Source organism: Impatiens glandulifera, chromosome 7 (assembly GCF_907164915.1).
Source record: "Impatiens glandulifera chromosome 7, dImpGla2.1, whole genome shotgun sequence".
In the NCBI taxonomy this organism is placed as follows: Eukaryota; Viridiplantae; Streptophyta; class Magnoliopsida; order Ericales; family Balsaminaceae; genus Impatiens; species Impatiens glandulifera.
In genome coordinates this window covers 19,054,881-19,080,016 of record NC_061868.1, presented here as the reverse complement: position 1 = coordinate 19,080,016, position 25,136 = coordinate 19,054,881, and positions in this window count along the sequence as shown.

Here is a 25,136-nt window from a genome sequence, read left to right as displayed (position 1 = left end):
TATCTATTATTCTCGTAATTGAGTGTTAGAGTGAAGGCATCCTAGTAATCCAAATAATTGATTTTAATTGTCGTTATTTTATTAAATGATAGTTCTCTTTCTATCATTAAGCATATTCCCCAATCTTCTAAGGATATCCCCTTTTTTATGATCATTTTGCTGAAATTATAAACTTCTTTATTAGCACCAGAGAAGTATGATATTTCACACGATCCGCTTTAAACATGTATTTATTCGTAAATCATTTGGGATTTATAAGTCCTTGATGGTGATCATGAATTATCCAAATACCTTTGCATTATTGTCCATGGATCATTTTTCCATTTAAGGTCTTTTTCTTGTAAGAGAAATAATATAATTTCTTTTTATTCGTTTCATGTAAATCCAATATTATTGGATTCTGTTTCATCATCACCATGTATTTTGGCATAGGAGGGAATATTACTTTCTTCATGCCTATATTGTCTAAGATGATCTTGTTGACTCTCGGCATCCTTAGAGAGATCCATTTCTATGAGCTTTTGTTTACCATATTGAGATATAATCTTTGGTGTCCTGTCTCGGCCTCTTCTCCTAAGAGAGGAACCCTTTCCCCTAAGAGAGGAGGGTCCCCTTCCTCTATTAGAGAAAGGTCCATAACCCCTTATGCTCATTCATATAGATTTAAATACTCACGAGTCAAAAATTAGGGAGATTATTATTTTTTCCCTAATTATAAGCTATTTAAATATCAAATGGGGCCAAATGAACTTGCCATATGACAAACATTTGTTTTGATACATCATGTTTAAAGTCTTTTTGAAACATAAATTTAGTCGTGTTGCATTCTCTTAATATAATAATTTTTTAATTATATAAATCTTCTTGAAATTTTAAAACACATTTTACTATAGTGAGTACTTCTTTGACGACTGTTGCATAATTCTTTTGGGATTCATTCCATTTTTAATAATGTGGCCCAAAAATCTTATTCTTGTCTGAAAAAGTTCCATTTTTTTTATTTTTAACCCATTCTGAGTAATTATTGTTTTAAACATATTTAAATGTTTAAAGTGAGTCTCAATTATTTTTTAATAAACTAGTATATCATCAATATAAACAATTATGAATATACTATAAGGATTGAAAATATTATTCATTATCTTTTGAAATTATGTGTGAGCATTTTTTAATCCGAATGACATAACATTCCATTCATAATGTCCAATAGGGACATTAAAAGCCGTTTATACCTATAAGACTTTTCAATTTAGATTTGTCAATATCCTGATTTTAAATCAAAATTTGAAAATATTAGACTATCATATAGTCTGTCTAGTAAGTCTTTTTTATTAGGAATTGGATATCTAATCCATTTTAATAATTTGTTGAGGTGTTTATAATTTATCACTAATCTTGGTACACCCCTTTCAATTTCCGATTGATTATTCATGTAGAAAGTGGTACATGACCAAAGGAATTGTGATAGACTTATTAGCCTCTTTTGTAAAAGAGTATCTATTTCAATTTAGCAAACTAAGCATAAAAACTCTAGATAAAGAATTACAATTTGACTTGATTGAAAAATCAGATAAAAAACAAGTCTTCCAAGACTAGATTAATAAAATTAATAAATGGACTGATAAACTCATTCAAAGCAAATTCTATTATAGTAGACCAATCCCAATGGATGTCTTGCAAGGAAATTACACGGATACAAATGACATAAGTTATTTTGGTAACAAGATATATGAATGAAATATTGATGGTTTTTCGAACAAAAAATTAATAATACAATACATAGAATGTTAATGTACTATGCCATTTGTAAAAATAGTAAAAATTCGGATAAAATTATAGCCACAATGATTGTTGTTGGGTTTACATGACAACTAAAGGGTTGGTGGAATAATTATTTTTCCCAAGATAATAGAGATTCAATCCTTAACACTATAAAACAAGAAAACAACATTCTTGTTGAACATGCAGTTTATACACTAACAGTTAATATATTTTTGGAATTATAAATGGGACAATATATTAAGTATGTATCCTGCAAACACACTTAACCATTTAACTAGGCGCAGAACTTGCTGCCTGACGGGCTCGAAACCAGGATCTTAGGGTGAGTATCCACCTTTTATTTCCGCTAGGCTAGAAGAGGGGATATTAGCAGTTAATATTATTGAACACTTCACAGGAAGGTGCAATGATTATAGTGATACCATAAGAATATTATTACAAAATTTAAGGTGTAAAACACTTTCAAACTTTAGATGGTATAAATAAACCTTTATTAATAGAGTCATGGAACTCCCATAATATTATAATATATACTAGAAATTAAAATTAATTGACGGACTCCCAAGATTATTTACTGAGAGAGTCAGAAGAAATATTAAAAAGTATACAATGATACCATATGAAAACTATACATATGGTTTATTAATAGACCCTTGTATTCAAGAAGGATAAACATTATGTAATATGATTAAGCAAAGCCAGCAAATTAAAAGACAAAGTTTAAATGAAAGATAATAATTAGGTCAATTCTACCAACAATTCGGTCTAAACAATTCCACATCTAGCAAAGATAGAGGGTCTGTTAGATTAAGTTAAATAAAGAAGAAGGAAAAATTAATCAAAGAGAAATAATTAATTAAGGAAAAATAATTTAATTGATTAAAATAAAGTTAGGTGAATAAAAATAAGTTTAAATCAATATGATATAGTTTTAATTATGTGTTCGTGAACAAAACTAAGTTATGCAAATGTCTATGCGCATGTATAACTCAAGAAGCGCGAGTAGACGTCTCTCTTCAACATACGCCTTAGTATCAAGATGCACGAGTAAACGTCTCTCTTCAATAGACGTCTTAGTCTCAAGAAGCGCGAGTAGACGTTTCTCTTCAACAGACGCCTTAGTCTCAAGAAGAGCAAGTAGACGTCTCTCTTCAACAAACGCCTTATTTCAGAAGTAGTCTGAAAAAGCGCAAGAAAATGCCTTGCTTCAACAGAAGTCTAAAGAAGCGCGAGCATCAGTTTGAAGAATCGCGAGCAGATGCCTTGCTTCAGCAACAGTCTGAAGAAGCGCGAGAAGATGCCTTACTTCAGTAGCCATATAAAAAAGCACGAACAGTTGCCTGGCTTTAGCAGCAGTCTGAAAGAAGCGCGAACAGTCACCTTGCTTCAACAGTAGTCTGAAGAAGCGTCCACTTATCTGCATAGCTCATCAACATAGAAAACAACAGTGTTCATTATCAGCAGTCTGCCAAGTCATCTTAATACGCCAAAACTGTATAACTGCCACGTACTCAATTATTCTCATAGCTTGCGTTGTACCATCATGTACACCATGTTCTACCGAATATTTCGTAGTACAATCCGATATTCCATGATCTAATGAATTTATTTTTACGTACGATCCCGTTCACCTAGCGTACATCCAACAGAAAGTTGACACGTATCTATGAGAAAGATTAGACCGTTGCTACACTTCAATATAAAAGGTGATCAAAGTACACCAACGAACTCCCTTCTCTTCTTCCGGAATTCTAAATTAGTTGTTAAGCTCTATATTTACTCTCTTTTTAAGATTATTCTGTAATTCACTAAGCTAAGATGAACTATAGTTTACTGTTCTACCTAAGTTTATTTTCAGTATTGTAAGTTGAACAAAATGTATTCCGTTCAACTGAGTGATAGCTAGGAGTTCAAAATAGGCAACTATTAAGTTTCGTGTTCTAACTAGGTTTGTGTAGTTGTTATACAAATCAAAGCCTTCTAGTGAAATCCTTCTAGAAACAGAAGAAGGGCGACGTAAAAGTTTTAACTTAGAACATCCATAAAACTCTTGTGTTATTTCATTTCCGCATCTAACCGTCTTGCATCAGCCGCTTCAAATTTAGCAAGAATTTCCGCAATTGAATCCGTTCAAGAGCTTACTACAATTTGTGAAGAATAGAAACAAAATTTAATCTCTAATAGGACTAAAATCAAATTAAAAGTAATAATTACCTCAATAATATTCAACCCTCCTTCTATTGTTGAAGCCGATCCTAACAAGTGGTATCAGAGCTAGATAAGGATGAAGGTGTCCAAAATGTTGACATCACACCGAGGAATCATCGGATCTCTACTATATCTAATAGCCATCTACCAGACATCTTTGATTGTTGTCGGCATTTGTGGAAGATTCCAGGTTAATCCTAGCTGCTAAGCGTATTTTGAAATATCTAAAGGGAACTCAAAATATTGGACTACGATATCCGAAGGATTCCAGTTTCAACTTAATTAGTTACTCTGATGTAGACTATACAGGCTGCAAGATTGATCGGAAGAGCACCAGTGGAACGTTCCAGTTCCTTGGTGATCGTCTGATATCTTGGTTTAGCTAGAAATAGATGTCTATCGCCACATCTACAACAGAACCAGAATATCTTGCCATAGGCAACTACTATGCTCAGTTGTTGTGGGTTCAACAATAGTTAGGGATTTTGGCATCTAGACAGACGAGTCCCCTATCATTTGTGACAATACTAGTGCTATCACGATCACATATAATCTAGTGTTGCACCTCTCGGACGAATCATATCGATATCATTTCATCCGGGATCATGTTTCTCAAAAACATATTCGTCTGGAATATGTGCCAACGGATCAGCAAGTGGCCGACATCTTCACGAAGCCACTCCCGAGACTAAATTTTCTTACTTTAGAAATATTTTGGGTCTTTTGGATCTAAATTAATTTAATTTAGTATGAAAAAATTTAGGGGGAATTTGTTGATAAGCTGATAAACCAAACGTGTTAAGACAAATGTCTCAAATCGTGCTGAAACAACAGTCGTCTGATGACATTGTACGCAAGACGGGCTGTGCTTAAGCAACTTGCAATTTAAGCATAGTCAGACGCTAAGATATTAAGCAGACGTCTGTGGACACAACTTTTGTTATAAGTCAATAGACGTCTTCAGAACAGACGTCTCACTAAGCTTAAATGCAAGGTATGTGGAAAACACAATCAAACGTCCGTCTGAAGTGTACAATCAAACGTTTGTCCGAAATGTATTTCAGACGACTCGTCTTAAGCCGAGTGGGACAACTGTCTTAATCTTATCTATACGTTGTCGTTTTGATTCCTTCTTGAACAGTGAACGATCACATTTTTAAATAAATATTTTCCCTACATTTATTTTGAAGTAGATTGTTTAAAATAAGTATTTATATTATATGATTTTATTTTATCTTATAAATATTTTCAAAAACGAATAAAATGAAGACACGTGTCTGTCCTGGTTAAAATGTGACCTACACGCCTGACGTTTTATTACCATAGACATACTCTTTAATGGTCTATTTTATTTTAATTAATGAAGTCTTTTTATTGATGTCTTGTAAGACACGAGTTGGTTAAAATCTATAAAAGGGTGCTCTGCACGCCTAAGACGCATCACTATCCCTTTTGTGTTTTCAAACCTTAAAAACTCTCTTTCTTCTCTTTAGAATCCAGTTTTCTTCTTTATCATTTATTCTCTAAACCCTAAAGATGTCATCCTTCGCTCAAAATAAAATGTAGGTGAATTTTGAATCGGTGTATGCTTCAGGGTTGTCGACGATGGTGGCAATGTTCAAAATACTAGAGACTTCCGTTTAAGAAGGCTTCTAGGCGGTCCTTTCACGATTCTTGAACATGAGGTTTGTCAGTTCTTTTTGGCGGTGAAGCTGGTCGAAGACACCGTTCAGGCGAAAGTATAGGGCTCTGAGGTCTCTATCTCCGAAGATCTATTGGGAAATACATCTTACGGATGAAGGTGATTAAGGTGGCCAAGTCCATCACATCCTCCCAATATTCGATTCGTCAGTCGACCACTCTGTCCAAGCGCCCAACCGCCTCTAGTCGTCGAACTACAGCAAAGAGGAGAAAATTGAGGATGTAGGAGTCGATTGCAAGTTCCACCAGCCAGAAGCGTGCGTCTGTTGGAGAAATCGTTGAGATTGACTCCGTTGCGAAGAAGGCCAGACTAGCGGATTCCCCTATAGCATAGGTGCCTCCATTGGTAGCTTCTGTTTTGCCTTTACCGTAGCCCCTACTGAGAAACAAACTGAAGAACCAGCATCTGTCAAGCCTGTTGTCCAGACTGCTAATATTCCTGTAACAGAGACATTACCCAAGGTAACCTCTAAATCTATTATGGCCATAGTGCCCACTGAAGTTGCCTCAGTAGAACCGATTTCTGAACCAAATGTTGAGTCGGTTGGTTCCATTTTTGAAGAAAGACAGGCAGGGGACACTGTTGTCTCCCCTACAACACCAAAAGTTGTTGAGGCTATAGGTAAAGGTGCTGAATCTGCAGCTATTCAGACAACAAACTCTCTTGCCAAGGAGTCGGCCAGTCGGGTTGCTGAAACATCAGTTGTTCAAACTCCTACTGCAGAACCGCCTGTTGCCCCTCAGTCTGATGCTGAAATTCCAAAGATAACAGAACCTCTTGGGTCAAATTATTTTGATTAAAATAATTAAGAGAATAAATCTATTCTATGCATATTTTAGTTTGATGATATGTGATTAAAACTTAATTGAGATTAAAATTTAAATATGAATGAAGCTAAGCCGTCTAATTGTTTCTGTGCAGGTGCATTAGACTTTTCTAACTTAGATGCAGTCTAAGCAGGCTAATTAGACGTGTAATATAATTAGACATGGAGTCTAACTCCTTCAGACAAGTCTGAAGTGATACGTAGTTAGACGTGCAATCTAACAGATACGTAGTTAGACGTGCAGTCTAACAGATACGTAGTTAAACGTGTAGTCAAAAAGATACGTAGTGAGACGTGCAATCTAATTCCTTCAGACAAGTCTGAAATGGTACGTAGTTAGACGTGCAATCTAACTTATTCAGACAAGTCTGAAGTGATACATAGTTAGACGTGTAGTCTAATAGATACGTAGTTAGACGTGCAGTCTAACAAAAACGTATTTAGACGTGCAGTCTAACAGATACGTAGTTAAATGTGCAGTCTAGTATATATGTAGTTAGACGTGCAGTCTAACAGATACGTAGCTAGATGCGCAGTCTAACAGATACATAGTTAGACATTGTAGTCTAACACCATTAGACGTGTGGTCTAATAGAACACGCTATTAAACGTTGACGTCTAACTCCCTTAGACTAGGTAGTCTAATGGATCACGTCTAATTCCTCGCTTCAGCAGCTGTTTGAAGTTAGTATACGTCTACCCACGATCAACTAGTTGTCTGCTACTCTACTCCACTCACTCCTGTGTAGTCTGACAAGCCATATAATTGCATCCAATGAAAGAATGCCACGTACGCAAATGTATTTCCAACGGTTAGTCTAGTGCAAGACAATATCAGAAAGGTTATTCGGCGCACTACCAGTTCGGTATGGCCATGATCTATTTGCTCAAAGTCTGTTGTACTCTTGTCCTTTGGGCGGCCTTCCAATGGACGCTTGCCACGTGTCCATGAAGAAGATTCGACCGTTGGTGTCCTTCTACAACAAATAGATGCTCAAGAACAACGCCCGAATCATATGTTACTTTGTTCACTTTTACAATCTTACAAGCTTATTCTTGCACTTATTGATTCCTATCATCTTCCAAGTTCAAGAGAGAAAGAATCAAAAACTGTCTAGCTGAGTGAATATTGTTCTTAATATTGTAAGTTGAACAGAGGTTGTTCTGTTCAACATAGCATTTAGCTAGATCAATAAACTGTATTTGATTGAAAGAGTTTAGTGAATCCTTCCGGTTGTGGAAGAAGGGGTGACGTAGGAGGAGTTTCTCTAAATATCCATAAATAATCTACTGTGTTCTTTACTTCCAGTCTTTCATCTTTCATTGGTTCAAAACTTCAAATCCGATGAACACTTCCGCCCTTGAAATCGTTTCAAGAGTTCGAAGGATTTGTGAAGAATAGAAACATATTTAAACTTCTAACAGAGTTAAAATCGAATCGTTTAACGTGAGTTGTTATCAATAGTCAGACCCCTGTCTCTATTGGTACCACCGATCCTATCAATTGGTATTAGAACCTCGTTTTCTATTCTCAAGCAACAAGAACCTGAATCATGTCTGTTATCAACCAAATTCCTGTGCTCTCAAAAGAAAACTACGAATATTTGATGATGAGAATGCAAGCTCATTTGGCTTCACTTGATTGTGATATGTGGAATGTCATCACTAATGGTCCGATAAAGATTGAAAAGCCAAGATGCAGCTGGACAACTGAATAAAAGATTATGAACAACTTGGATAATGTTGCCAAAGACGTCTTATTCAAGTCGATCAACATGAACATATTCAATGAGATCAAGTCCTACTCCTCTACTAAAGAAATCTAGGAGAAGCTGATTCAAATTTATGGCAATAATGTTCAAACAAAGAAGAACCGAACATAACAAAATGTTCTTATAAATGTTTAAAAAATCTCAAAGTGGGCCGATAGCGACTTAGAGGACTCATCTAGTGAAAGTGATACCGAAGCTGTCACATGCTTGATGGTAGATGACCAATCCAAGGTATTCAACTCTTCCTTAAAAGGTTTTACAAGAGATGAGTTAACTAATGCACTCAATGACATGGTCAGTGAGTATAAGAAATTCTCAGACTCATTTAATGAAATGAAATTAAAATATGAATCTGATAACTCTTCTTCATCTCAAGTTTCTAAACATAAATCTTCTGAAAACAAAGTAGCTGAGCTCTCATCTGAGAATGTGATGCTCAAAGAAAAAGTTCAAACTCTAGTTTCCAAAACCAACGTTTGACATATGTGGTTAGTTCCTAGACGAGGTCTGAAGACGCTGTTAGACAACAAATTTATATGCTGAGGCCTGTCGGATGCAAATCCGGTTTAGGATTTGACAGCAATGACTCAGACAAATTCTGTAAAAAGTTAAACTCAGTAATAGACAAGTTTAAGCCTATAAACTTTGTTAAAGGGAGTTTAACTAATAATGGAAATAATCCAAATTGTGAGGATATAACATTAAAGGATGAGTTCATATTCCGCCGACTATTAGCTGACTGAAACTTAGGAAGAAAGTAGCCAACAAGTCCGGCAAATTAAAACTTGACAAGAAGTCAAGGAGTTTTAAACAAAAATTATCATCTAATGTTAAGGAAACAGCTGCTAGCAAGAAGACGTCTGCTAAGCCTAAATCATACACACTTATTACTACACAAAAGGGAAGTCAATCAGAATAACTCAAATATGAATTCCAAAGGGACTGATTGATCGAGGACCCAAGTGAATGTGGGTACCAAAAGTTTGTAAATACGTTTTTTTATAGGTTGACTGCCTGGAAGATTCAGTTTGGTATTTGGACAATGGATGTTCTAGACAAATGACTGGATAAAGACGACTTCTAACTGATATAATAGAATGCTCAGGTCCTAAGATCACTTTTGGAGATAACCGCAAGGATAAGACTATGAGTAAGGGTAAAATTATCCATGGTAATCTAACCATCAACAACGTGCTACTTGTTGAAAACTTGTGTTATAACCTAATAAGTATAAGTCAATTATGTGATAATGAATTTTTTGTTGATTTTCAAACTCCACAGGGTAATATATTGTTGACCGGAAGTAGAGTAGGAAATTCTTACAAAATGAATTGGAAAACTGAAATATCTAATCCCATATGCATGATTACCAAAACTGATCAAAACTGGCAATGACACAAGATATTGAATCATCTCAATTTTAAAACCATTAACGATATTTGTTCACATAACATGGTTTTTGGTTTACCCAACTTGAAGTTTTAAAGGACAAGGTTTGTTCTTCTTGCTGGTTAGGCAAACATAGAAAATCATCGTTCAAAAGTAAAGGGAAATCTCAGTCCAACCGGTGCTTGAAACTTTTACACATGAATCTATTTGGTCCAATTCTTGTAAATAGCATGGGAGGAATGAGATTTACTCCAATCATTATTGATGATTTTTCACGATTTACATGGGTTGTATATTTTCAATCTAAGGATCAGACGGATGACAATTTGATTAAGATCCTTAGAATAATTTAAAACCAAAAATCTTTAAGCAATTCAGATTAGAAGTGATCGGGGAACCAAATTCACCAACAGACGCCTAACTTCATATCTCGAGGAATCTGGTATTAGACACAAGTTGTTAGGGCCAGACCTCCATAGAAAAATGGTATTTCTGAGAGAAGAGTCGGGACACTGAAGGAAGCAGCGAGATCTATGCTTGCCACCTCAGGTGTTCCTAAGAAGTTTTGGACAGAAGCCATAAACATAGCATGCTATACACAAAATCTGTCAATAATTAATAAATGCTTTGACAAAACCCCCTATGAACTGTTTTATGGAAGAATTCCTACAGTTTATTACTTTAAAGTATTCAGATGCAAATATTTTATTCATAACAATGGGAAAGAATATTTGACCGCTTTTGATTCTAAAGTATATGCTGGAATCATACTACTTACTCCTCAGTTAGTAAAGCTTTCAGAGTGTATAACAATTGTACACAAACTATTGAGGAATCCTTCCATGTTGTTTGTGATAAATCTGTTGAAAACAATTATATTGATCCCACTGACCTTGTTAACAAATTAGAAGCTGCAAGTCTTGAATCTGAAAGTGAGGATAAAGATCATGTTCAAAGGGATTTTCCATCTGATCAAGTGGCTGATCCGATTGAGAATCAACCAGACGTTCAAACTCCGGTTCAATAGGTTGTTGAAGGTTCGGACTTCGTGGATGCAACTAATCAGATGTCTAATCCTCTTGGATCAAACTTCAGATGGAATAAAAATCATCCACCAAAATTGATAATTGGTAATCATAACTCTCCTCATAGGATAAGACATCAATTGTTGGATGAAATGACTAACTCCGCATTTATTTCTCAAATTGAGCCTAAGAAAATTGGTGAAGTTGTGCTTGATCCAGACTGGATCAATGCCATGCAAGAGGAGTTAAACCAATTTGTGAGAAATAAAGTGTGGCATCTAACTCCAAGGCCGACTGTTCAATCGGTTATTAAAAATAGATGGGTTTTTCGAAACAAGTTTAGTGAATATGGCTTAGTTATAAGAAACAAAACCCAGTTGGTTGCTCAAGGGTATAGACAGGAGGAAGGAATTGACTTTGAAGAGTCATTTGTTCCTGTGGCCAGACTTGAGGCAATTATAATTTTCCTAGCTTATTTATCTTTTAAGAATTTTAAGGTTTTTCAAATGGATGTGAAAAGTGAATTTCTAAATGATAAATTAAATGAAGATGTTTATGTTGAACAACCTCCTAGTTTTCTAGATCATACTTTACCTAAACATGTTTTTAAACTTGACAAAGCTTTATATGGTTTGAAACAAGCTCCAAGAGCTTGGTATGATACTTTGACTAAGTTTCTGTTTGATCATAATTTCATTATTGGCTCAGTTGACAAAAGATTGTTCAGATTTGTTAAAAACTCTCACATCTTGCTAGTTCAAGTATATGTTGATGATATTATATTTGGGTCAACTAACCCCAAATTGTGTGAGAAATTTTCCAAGCTGATGCAGGATAGATTCGAGATGAATATGATGGGAGAATTAACCTTCTTCCTAGGTCTCCAAGTTCGTCAACTTGATACTGGGACCCTCATCAACCAAGCCAAATATACCAAGGAATTGTTAAGGAAGTTTGGAATGGAGAGTTTCTCGGCTGTAGCCACTCCAATGAGCTCTTCGATTAAGTTAGACAAAGATAAAGATGGACAAAGCGTTGACATCACTGCCTATAGAGGACTCATCGGCTATTTGCTCTATCTTACTGCAAGCCGGCCAAACATCCAGTTTGTTATTGGTGTCTGTGGAAGATTCTAGGCTAATCCTAAACTATCTCATTTTATTGCTGCAAAGCGTATTTTGAAATATTTAGAAGGGACTCAAAATGTGGGACTGTGGTATCCAAAGGATTCTAGTTTCAATCTAAAGAGTTTCTCAGATGCAGATTATGCAGGTTGCAAGATTGATCAAAAAAACACCAGTGGAACTTGCTAGTTTCTTGGTGATCGTTTGATCTCTTGGTTTAGCAAGAAGCAGACGTCGGTTACTACGTCTACAGCTGAAGTTGAATATCTTGAAGCTGAATGTTGTTGTTCTCAGCTCTTGTGGATTCAACAACAACTAAGAGATTATGGAATTGAAGCAGAAGAATCTTCAATTTTCTGTGACAACACAAGTGCAATTGTTATCACCTACAATTCAGTTATGCATTCTCGAACAAAGCATATTGAAATCAGACATCATTTCATTCGAGAGCATGTCAGTCAGAAGCATATCTGCCATGAATATGTTCCAACATATCAACAAGTGACAAACGTGTTTACGAAGCCACTACCCGAGACTAAGTTTTTTTTTTATTTTAGAAATATTTTAGGGCTTGTTGATCTTGACTGATTTATTTAAACTGATCATGCATAAATTGAGGGGAACATGTTGTTTAAATGTAACTAGACAGACTTGTGTAGACAATGGTCTCAATTTGTCAAATGGATTAATAGTCTAAGGAATGCAACTACTTAGGCGTATACTTTCTTAAGCAGTCTGTTTTTCTAGGTTGGAATGTCTTGGTTAAAAACCTACGCGATTAGACGTTGAAGTCTAATAGATGTTTAGACGTCTATAAGACTAGCATAGATAGACGCTAATGTCTAACCAGACACACATTTAACACGTGCTGTTCATGCATAATTGGACACCTGAAGTCTAATAGACTCTTGACTGTCCAGAAGAGATGCGTGATTAGACGTCAAAGTGTAATAGACGCCTATCCAATTTAGATACATCGAATGTATACAGTAAGTTGAAACGTCTAACTACGTGTGTACTTGGACTGTTCATCTTTAGGCTAGTGGGACAACTGTCCAATGCTACATTAAATGTCTATGTATTATTCCCGCCAAAAATCAAAAAGTCATTTCTTCAATAACTTGAAGACAAGTGACTCTCAATGTTAAAAGAATGACTAAAATCTCTGATGTTCCTTTACTGCACGTATTGCATTAATGACCAACTTTCATGATTATTATTAAATGTTACTTATCTTAAATGATACATCTCTTGGGAACATGTTTTTATGATTTTGACGGTTCATATAATCATTACGTTTAATGATCAAACGTTAGTTTTCTTCTATAAAAGAACGGTCATATTCAAGGGTTTGAATATCTCTCTTAGTGCTCTCTCTCTAAGAAATTCTCTCGTGCTTCTTAATATTCTGAATTCCTAAGTTCTCTTTCAACTTATAGAAATGGGTTCTTTAGCACCATCCACTCTTCAGATATAATTATGTTCAGTGTCTACCGTAATCATTCCTAAAATGGTTACGATGTTCGAATCCTTAAAGGATTCGGGCCTTGAAAATTTTTCTCAAGACTCCTGTCATTATGTACGAACCCGAGGTTCGTGAGTTCTTCAAGAATGGAGGTTTATACGACAACAGGATTGTTGTAGCCAAGATTTTTGATCACATTTCCTCCTTCACTGAAGACTCATTCGCCCGTTTCTTCAACCTTTCTAAAGTGGGACTATTTCAGTTTCCGACATCCTCCGATGAAGTCTTATCCGAAATTTGGCTTGCCTTTTCCGACACCTATCGTGATGGAATTCTTATTCCTGTTGAAACTCACGGACATAAGTCCGCTCTAAAAGTTGAGTTCTCTCTGCTCAACAAATTCTTACTCGAATATGGTCTTCGAGATGATGATTGCTATCAATAAGGGGACAATAATCAACTGGTCGAGGATCATTTTCAGAAACTTGATGGCAATGCTCCCTCATGAAAGGAGAACGCCTGGGTATGCTACCCCACTCACCATGTTGCTTCCTACTCTTCTCTCAAGTGTTAAGGAACCTAGGATCCTCATCAAATCTTCCAGAGACTTGACCTACAAAAGGTTTATTGACTACGATCTTAGATTTAGAAAACTTAAGCTTAAGAAAAGAAATCGGGAGATTCTTTTGGCCGAAAGTGATCAATAGGAATCCATCTCCCGATGAAGTTAAAAAAGGGAAAGTAAAAGAAGTGGTATTAGGCCTAGGGGGAACTAAGAATAAAAAGGGATAAGAAAAGATCCCAATCTTTTTGTTCTTGGGAAACTTTCGCTTATGTTGTTTATTTCACCAAATATTTTGAATGAAAATATGATATTTTGTTACTGCTTCGTTGTTTATGGATTGTATCTATTCATTTTAATCTTTTATTTAAGTTTTAACATCATCAAAAAGGGGGAAATTTTTGGGTCAAATTATTTTAATTAAAATAATTAAGATAATAAGTATATTCTATGCCAACTTTATTTTGATGACATGTGATTAAAACTTAACTGTGATTAAAATTTAAATATGAATGAAGCTAAGTCGTCTAATTGATTCTGTGCAGGTGCATTAAACTTTGCTAACTAAGACGCGGTCTAAGAAAGCTAATTAGACGTGTAACGTATTTAGACGTGGAGTCTAACTCCTTCAGATAAGTCTCAAGTAATACATAGTTAGACGTGCAGTCTAATAGATATGATAGGATCGACTTTATCGATAGAGACGAGGGTCTTGCTATGGATGAAGGTTTATGAAAAACGGTTTGAAAGAAATCCTGTTAGAGATTTAATTCGATTTCTATTCTACGCAAACTTTTGTAAACACTTGAAACAGATTCAAGGCGGAATTGTTTACTTGGGTTTGAAGCACAAGATGAAAGATGAAAAGATGACAGAAATGAAAGAACACAGTAGTTTGTTTATGGATGTTCAGAGAAACTCTCCTACGTCACCCCTTCTTACAACCACCGGAAGGGTTCACTATAATATGATACGAATCAAATACAGATTACACACACTTAGCTCACTATTGAACAGAACACTCTCTATTCAATTACAAGATGAAGAATATCACTCAGCTAACGGTGTTTTTGATTCTAGCTCTCTCTTAATTCACACACAGTACAATCAGAATGCAACTTCACATTATAATGCTTGATTTCTCTCTTTGGAATAGCAAGCAGAATTATCGATTGACTCTTTGTAAAATCTGGCAGTTCGTGAGGCATATTGTCCGTTGTCCTTGAGATTTGTTAAATACTGAGCAGGAGCTAACGGTCGAATCTTTTAGAATGATACGTGGCACTCTTCCATTAGAAAGTCTCTATTGTACACAGCAGGTTCTGGGCACAAGGATCGTGTCCGTACAACAACTGGTAGTGCGCCGAATATTCCATCAGGGATGTACCTGCAAAACAAGTAATATGAGGAAAATTTTCTTACGTGGCATTCGTTGGTTGGTTACATATAGTTGTTGTACCAATCTTCACTAGAAAGTGGAGCAGGAGTAGGGTACAGCTATAACACGTGGGTAGACGAGTGCTAGCTTCAAGCATACTACTTAAGCTAAGCATTAGACGTATTTCGGTTAGACGGATTGTGAAAATCAGTCTAATGAAATTTAAACATTCCCTTCTAATAATAGATCCTATTAGACCGTTTGGTCTAATAGAATTAGACTTACGTCTAATTACAATCACTTCAGACTTGTCTGAAGGAGTTAGACTTACGTCTAACTTTCACTAATTAGACTACCCGTCTAATTATCTAATAACCATTAGACTGCACGTCAAACACCACTGAGTTAGACTACACGTCTAATTCTGGTTCTACCTTAGACTAATCTGAAGGAGTTAGAGTTACGTTTATCTTTCACAATGCATTAGACTACCCGTCTAATCATTCACTAACCATTAGACTGCACGTCTAACTCCACTGAGTTAGACTGTACGTCTAATTCTGGTTCTACCTCAGACTTGTCTGAAGTAGTTAGACTTATGTCTAACTTTCACAATCTATTAGACTGCACGTCTAACTCCATTGAGTTAAACTGCACGTCTAAGTCTGCACATATTAGACTGCACGTCTAACTCCACTGAGTTAGACTGCACGTCTAATTCCGCATAAATATTAGACTGTCCGTCTAATTCCATATACATTAGACTATCCGTCTAATTGCAAATATATTAGACTGTATGTCTAACTCCGCTGAGTTAGACTACACTTCTAATTCCGTAAATATATTAGACTGCACGTCTAACTCCGCTGAGTTAGACTGCACGTCTAACTCCGCTGAGTTAGACTGCACGTCTAATTCCGAATCTCTATTAGACCACACGTCTAATTCGAGAATTCATTAGACTGTACGTCTAATTCTATGCATTCATTAAACTGTACGTCTAACTCCGTTGAGTTAGACTACACGTCTAATTCTATGCATTCATTAGACTGCACGTCTAACTCCGTTGAGTTAGACTGCACGTCTAATTCTATGCATCTAATGCCAAAATCAGTCTAATGACTCTCGTTAGAACCAAGTCTTATGAAATATGATTTCGATACACCTGCATCAAAACTCATATGTCATTTCATCATCAAAATTCCAATTGTTAAATTATTTCAACACTTAATCAAAATAATTTGACCCAACAATTTCCCACTTTTTGATGAAGAAATTGAAAACCTGCATATATATATATATACCAAAATATGCATTCATCATATAAATAAAACAAACCCTTGTTCACTTACATCAAACTTCCATAAACCAATATTCAGAAAACCATCAAAGATATATTGTTTGAAAGACTTAAATAGAGTAGATGAAAAGAAATTATTGTTCTTCCCTTTTAACTCGAGGATCGTTTGGGCTCATGTCTTGGCCGATTAGCATGTTGTGAAAAGGAGGAAATCTGCGACCACCACGACCACTTCCACTTGATCTACCACCACGATCACCACCAGTGGCACGACCTCCTTGATCAACACCAGATAGCCTACTACGGCCACCACCACTGCTTCTGCCTCCACGATCACCACCGCTTCGACCTCCACCTCTCTTGGTTGGCCTAGGATTATCATCATTACTCGGGGCTCGTCTGGATCTAGTGCCGGTTGACACACCGTCACTTCTTCTACTTGACTCACCTTGGTGAGTCGAGGTTGATCTCTTTCAGCATTAGCCTTTGCGTTCTCCTTTGTTTGAAACTTCCTTGCAATAGAGTCAGCAAATTCCTGTCGTTCACTATCATTTCTACTCAAACAACCCTGAATTTCCACCATCTGATTCTTCACCAGACTGAATTCTTCCAATGTCTCTTTATGACGTTCATCATTCATTTGCCTTTAATATTCAACAATTCAGTTTGACGGCTGAAGAGTTTCTTTTCAAACTTGGAGAAGTTTATATTTGAAACGTGAGTCTCATACGTGTTCTTCTTCAGAGTGTTATCCAATTCAGTAAGGACTTTGACGATCTCGCCAAAACCCTTTCTTTCTTCTTCCTAGTGTTCATGGCCTTTATCATGCTCTTCTGAATAGATGAGAGCACAGATTTCATAGACTTTAACAGCTTGTTTCCTTCGGCAGAGGATTCTTCATTTGATGAAGTCTCTTGAGACTCTACTGTCATACTTTGAATTGGCTCAAAGTTTGTATGAATCTGCAAGGATTGCTCCGGTTGGTCCTTCTCAGCTACCTTAACAGCTTCATTCTGCTCTTCTTCTAACAGTTCTTCTTTAGCTCTCTAAAATCGTTCAAACAGATTTCCAGAGTAGTGAAGAGGAATGTTGATATTTTCATGAACATTTCCCATAATAGTGTCGGGGAATAAACGGGGCTTTACAAAATTTGCGTCTCGATCATGTTCCTCCTCAGATGAGGAACTTCCTTCTTCAACAACATTATCTTTGGAGGGTTCCCCCTCAGGTCTGATAATCTCTAGCTGAATAACCTCAGCCACTTTCTATCATAACATTTTCTACAATAGGAGTTTGAGCAGCTTCCTCAATATCTTCTTCTTCAACAATTTCTTCTTCATTTGTTATAAGAGCTTGTTCAGGCTCATGAACAATCAGTTCCTCTTCTTCTTCATGAGGATTTTCTTGAATTGGTTGATCCGGAATGCGTCTCTCTTCAGCAGAAAATATTCCCGAATTCGATCAAGAGAGCAGCATCTAGCTCATTGGCATCATTGTCAGCATCTAGAATATCCATTGGTTCATCATCATCAAATGGCTTTGCACAAGAGCAATTAGCGCCATGAACGTATCGGGTAGCCACCGAGACGAAGCTATCCATGATGTCATTCAGCCTCTTCAATACTTTCACTTCCACCTCAGATCCTTTCTCAACAGGATTGAAATTAGCCTTTCTGGCTTCAATAATTGGAAAAAGGGCTTTTCCATATAGGCAAGCTTCAATGAGATCTTTTCTCTTCAGAGCCTCAGCAACCTCTGAAGTTTTAGCCCATTTGAGAACTTTCTTCTCATTGGCTACTCGCTTCTTCCACTCTCGGGTTGTCGTAGAATTTGACAGAGTATCATTGTACTTGGAAGACAATCTCTCAAGGGACCACGATTTAAAAATCTCCAATTTTTCAGCTGCAATGACTTTAAATTGATCTAAAATGAGGTCTACAATGCTTGTTGCCTCCGATACTTCTTCAGGAACTGGAGTTGCAATCTTCTTACCTTTTCCAACAACCTCTATGGGTTTTGGAGCAAGTCTGGGTTCACCAATCACAATTCCACTCGACATTCTTGTAGAACGCGTCAACTCGAACGCCGATTGGGATTTCTTACACAGCTCAGCAGAGAGCTCTACACGAATAACCTTCCCGGCTACCAATGAATCTTTAGGAGCGGGAACAGAAAATTCTTGTTCGGTAGATTTACCAACAACAAGGGTAAGAAATGCACTTTGCTCTGGTTGAGCACTTTCTGTAGCACGGGCGGCTACTTGACCAGGTTGAACAACAAGAGACACAGTCCTATTAGCATTTTCATCATTTGGACCAGCTGACTACTCAACGGGTCCTTCAACAGATTCTCTTAAGGGAGAAAATACAGATTCATCTTGTTCCACTACGGGAACATCAAACTTAGGCACAACGGCCAACGATTTAGAGGAGGTTACCTTCAATGATTTAGACGTGCGGGGCGCCTTCGACTTCTTCTCCTTTGAGACACTGGATCTCGAAGGCTTTCTTAAAGTAGTTGATGGAGTAGATAGAGAGGACATCAGAGTTGCAGCAAGTACGCCTAGACCTTGTCTCAACCTTGAATCGACTGATTCAGAGTCCTTCTTGGTTGAACTTTTCAGACTAGAGGAATTGGCCTCCGATTCATTCACTATTTTCGATCTTTTTGCCCCTATTGACATAACAGAAGTAGATGGTTGTTTGGATCGGGTAGAAGGCTTACCACCCGTTTGATAACTAGATGCACCAGAGGCACATTCCATGTTGCTCTTCATCCTTATCAGAGTACTAGAGACTGTAAGGGCAGTTAATACTCTCGGAGAGTTGATCTGCTCAGATTCACCAACAGGAACCTTCAAATGCTCCATCAAACGACTCAGTTGAGCCGCATACGTTATGCTTTCCTTGTTTGCCTGGCATATAGAAAAGCAAAGGTTCCTGAAAAGGGTAGTAGCCCAATTTACCTGGATTCCCTTTGAAATAGCGCACATATAGTCAAAACGGTCTTGACTATAGAGATGGAAGGAGCCAGATTTCCCTTGGAGCGCTTTTGCTACACGTCGTTTAGGAGAATGAAATGGGGTTTTAGGACCTTCTTGTTTCCATTAACATGTATCATCGAACCATCGGCATAAAAGGTTTTCTTCATCTCTTCCATAACTACTAATGAAAGAACCTAGTCGAAAGTGCGCCCCTCCGTTGGAAGTTCAAAGAACTCCGCATAGACAGTTTCATCGAAAGAAAACTTCACGCCGTTGACGGTTTCTACGATGGATTCGCCCACCATAGTTGCAGATTTGAAGAACTCGCGAACTTCTTTCTCATAGAATATGAACAGACCACCGATATATTTCCTCAACCCAGAATATTCTAGGGTTCTGAACATAATCACCACTTCCAGTTGATCAAAAGTGTAGATAGATGGAAAATCCACCTGCAAAGTACAATGACCCAAAGTGATTTTCTTGTTCACCATTTTCGAAAGAATATGAACCGACACAAGATTTCAGAGAGATTTAGAGAGAGAAATGCAGAGAAACTAGGGTTCTTAAGGATTTCGAGAGATGAAAAACATTCAAACTCATGCACTAATGTCTTTATATAGACAGAGAAGAGAAATACATAATAACCGTCTCTTCTTAAGGGTATGGCTCATCAATAAATGTTAGATGTCCTTTTTCAAGGAGTCATCATTAAAAATGAGGGTATATCAGTCATTTTCTCTAAACTCGAAAGACACTTGTCTTCATGTTGGTAAGAGATGACTGTTTGATGTTTTGAGCGGGAAAAATAAATAGCTCTCATCATGGGACAACTGTCCTTGATCAGTCTAATCGGCACGTAGTTAGACGTTTTTCTTACTTCACAAATCCATATAACAAAACGTCTATTAGACGGATGGGTCAATTAGACGCATACGTCTAATTCCGTGTTTTATAAAAATCCGTCTAATGTCTATTAGACGTGTACGTTTAATTCCGCATAAACACCACGTGTTAGATGTGTGTTTGGTTAGACGTGAGCATCCTCTTGCTCATGACGTAAAAACGTCTAACGTCTATTAGACGTGTACGTCTATTAGACGTATACGTCTAACCGCGTAGGTTTTGAACCTCAACAAATAGACTTAGATGTATAAGTTGTGAGCAAAAATACTTTTAAGTACAAACCGTTTATTTTAGACAACCTTGTCTAATTAGACCAATTAAGGATATTCGTCTAGAGAGTATTTTTATTTCAAAATAAATTTTCTTTTTCATTTTGTATATGGACATAAAAACATAATAAATAGTTTTTGTGGTCCAAAGACGAAAAACATTTTTAACAAATAAAAAAATTTATTAAACTAGAATGGCAGAGGCCATTGTTGATCTTCCATGTTGTGTACTCAAAAGAGTATTCTTCTTGCTTCCTTCCTGCAATCCTCATGCATCACCTACAAAAGAAACTATTTACACATTTTGGTACCCATACTCAATTGGGTCCTCGATCAATTAGTCCCTTAGGAATCCATAATTGAGTTATTCTGATGGATTTCCCATTTTGTGTTGTGATTAATGCATAAGATTTTGACTTAGCAGATGACTTCCTGCTAGCCACTGATTCCTTAACTTTTGAAGAAGATTTTCGTTTAAAACTCCTTGACTTAGAGTCAGGTTTTAAATTTCCAGACTTATTAGCTTCTTCTAGCTAATTCTTAAGCCAGCTAACAGTTGACGGAACATAAACTATTTCATTTTTGAAAGCAACTTCTTCATGAATAGGATCTGATTCAATGTTAGTCATACTCCCTTTGACAAAACTTATTGGCTTAAGCTTGTCAAATGAGTTGGACTTTTTTCATGACAGGTTAGGGTCATTGCTATCAAACCCCAATCTGGATCTAGATCTAGCAGGTTTCAACATACTGATCTGATGTTTGACAGCTTCTCCGGACCTTGTCCATGCACAGATAACATAGTTTAACCTTTGGTTTTCAGATGAAAGGGTTTGAATCTGTTCTTTGAGCATCTCATTCTCAGATGAGATCTCTTCAATCTTCTTTTCAAAAATATTTGACTCTTCAACTTGAGACAGATTTGGTTTTTTTACATCTGATGAAGATTTAGTTTCATTTAGAGATTCTGCTAGCTTTCTATACTCGATGAACATGTCATCTAGTGCAGCTACCAGTTGTTCCCTTGAAAACCTTTCGGAAGAGAAATCAAATACCTCAGTCTCCTGAGTTATTTCTTCATCTTCTCTTTCCATGAAGCATGCCACCTCTTCTTCATCACTTTCACTAAATGAAAAGTAGGAACCGCGGCTGCTTCCTTTGTTCTTCCCGTCGCCTGCCATAAGAGCCTTCAACTCTTTTCCATCATCCTTGGCATCTTCACATTTCGGCTTCCGGCATTCCAATGCATAATGACCTTTAATACCACAGTTAAAACAAGTAACATTAGCTTTAGATTTTTTATTGTTATTAGAATTTGTAGAGTTTCAGTTAGAGTTGCTCTTTTTCATGAAGTCACCAAACTTCTTCACAAAGAGAGAAATGGCATCGCTGCTTAGCTGTTGAACTACCATCTTCACATCCGGAGCGGTTGGTGGCTCTTTAGCAGTCACCAGCGCCTTGGCAATAATAACGGATGTGGGTTGATCTTCTTCCATCCTACAGTTTAGCTCGAACTCATAGGCCTTGAGATCAGTAAAGAGATCAAAGAGAGAGATCTTGTTAAGATCTTTGGATTCTCTCATCGCCATAGTCTTTATGTCCCATTCCATAGGAACCGCACGCATGACCTTGATAACAAGCTCCCGGTTGCTATAGGTCTTTCCTAGGATAGACAAAGATGAGACGATCTTGCTGAATCTGGTGTCGAAATTGTTCATTGTTTCACCAGGACGCATCTTGAAGCTGTCAAACAGTTGGGTGAGTCTGTCGCAGACCTCTTTGGCAGTATCACATTCGATAATATAGTTAAACATACTGTCATCGAGAGATCTGTACAGAACATCAAGAGCCATGTTGTTGAGGTTGTTCTTCCTCTTTTCATCAGCGTTCTAGATAGCCTTCTCCTTATCAATCTTGATAGGACCTTCTGTGACAACTGATAGAAAAATTAAGTAAGTTAATTTTCTCAAAACTGGCCATACATTACAATTTTTGAATATTTATTCTAAATAATCAAAAAGGGAGAAATTGATAGAAAAATTAAGTAGATTAATTTTTGGAACCGGCCAGACAAACTAAACAGAAGTTAAACTTCATGTGCAGGTACTTCTAAAACCGTATGAACCGGTTGGGGCATCAAAAACCGGTTGCCACTACTTCAAAGAAACCAGCCTCAAGTGATCAAGTCAAAGATCAGAGGAACCGGTTCTACTTTCTCAAGAGACCGGTTAACGAAGAAAAAAGATTATACTCTTCAAACCGGATGATACTGCAAAAGACACAAAAACCGGATGGTTCAGAACAAAAGTCAGAAGATTCAAAATTCAAGAGTGACGTACCATGACGGAAGAAACGTGTCTTGAAAGAATAAAAGAAGATCGGATCCGATCAGAAGCATGCGAGGAAAGCAATGATGCCTTATTGATCCGATGCTGACAACCGGTAGTGGATGTTCAACACGTGTCACAATCTGAAAACCGGCTATGTCATCCTATGCTCAGAGTCACCTGCATGAATGCCAGGTGTTGAGGAAGTTGAAGCGTGCAAGCAATCTTTCTGCAAACAGGCGTGCTAATGATCGACCAATCCGCAAGAGAGAGAAGAAAGTAACCGTTGGCTACTTTCAGCTATAAAAGGAAGACGAATCGTCTTCATTCAATGCAGTTCGACAGTTGCAGTTGTGAGCATCATAAGTTCTGAAAGTCATAAAGCATTAAATTCTAGAGAGATAAAGTCCTGTATTCTAAAACCAGTGTGTCTAAAACCGGAAGTTCTTTGTGTGTTATTGTGTTGTATTGTTGTATTACATCAAAGCGTGAGTTTGGTGTAACCGGCGAGTAGCGAAGTTGGGCTCGACCGGAAGTGTTGTTGTAACTCTAAAGAGTTAGTGGAGATCCTTCTCATAACCTGAGAAGAAGGGGTGACGTAGGAGGGTTTGCTCCGAACATCCATAAACAAATTCTTGTCTCGTGTTCTTTCGTTGCTTTCATTTCCTGTTTACTTCACCTTAACCTCAAAACCAATGATACTCCTAAAACCGGTCACTCATATCCATAAAACCTACTCCTTCTAAAAACATCATCTAAAAGTCGCATTCGTTGCTTCAACCTGAAACAGACATTTCCGCCCTTGAACCCGGTTCAAGAGTCTGTGACAGTTTGTGCAGTGCTGAGAACGGTTTTAGTCTTTAACCGGACTATCACCAAATTGTGTGTTGCGTGTTGTAAGCGGCCACCCTTTCTAAAACCGGAAACACCCCGGTCCTCCAAGGGCGCCCCCGATCCTAACAAGTGGTATCAGAGCGAGGTTCTTAGCACTCAAGCAACCGAAGAAGATGGGAAGCATGACCCACAACGACAAGCCGCCAATGCTAAACAGCGAAGCGTTTAGCAGTTGGAAGAAACAGATGTATCTATATCTGATTACGTTAGATGATGAGATGAGCCGAGTCCTGAAAGAGGGACCGATCAAGATCAATAAGGAGGAAAACCTATGGACAAGTGAAGATCGGAGAAGAAGTAATCTGGACAACCATTGCATGAGGTACATCTATAAGGCTATAGATAACAACACTTTGAACAAAATATCAGAGTGTGAAAATGCAAAGGAAGCCTGGGAAACGATCATTCAGATCCACGAGGGAAACGAAAGAACCAAGGAAAACAAAATCTTGGTGGCTACGCAGAAGTATGAAAATATAAGGATGAAGCCGGGAGAAAATATGAAGGAATTCAGCAACCGGTTCACCAGCGTAGTAAACGAACTTCAAACACTCGGAAAGAAGTATGACAACCGAGAAGTGATCATCAAAGCTCTAAGATCATTGCCAAGCACGTGGGATATCAAGACCATGGTGATGAGGGAGTCAAGCACTCTTGGGCAGATGAAGTTGCATGATGTGTTTGAGGATCTAAAAGCCTACGAATTCGAGATCAAGTCTCGAATCGAAGATGAAGCATCCACATCAACCGCAACAAGAGCATTGGTTACATCGGTGGAACCGGAGGCTCCAGTATCAACCGCACCGGCTCCAGTCAAAAACACCGATCAAATTACCGATGATGTGATGGCAATGCTAGCTCAGAAATTCGGGAAATTCATGAAGAAGAGCCAGCCACCATCTAATAATGATTTTAATTATAACTATGTAGATAAATCAAACAAGAGATGTTATAACTGTGATGGTTTTGGACATTTCAGGTCAGAGTGTAGAAAACCAAGAAGAGACATTAGAAAACCGGAAGGAAACTATCAAGGAAATAATTATCAAGGGAATAACTATCAAGGCAACCGGTATCAGGGAAACAACTACCGGGGAAAAAACAACAACCAACGAAATGACTACCGGAGAAATGATGATCAACATGCTGATGAAGGAAAGGAGATCCAAAAAGCTCTCATTGCATCCGACGGTGGAAGCGAGTGGGCATACTCCGACAATGAAG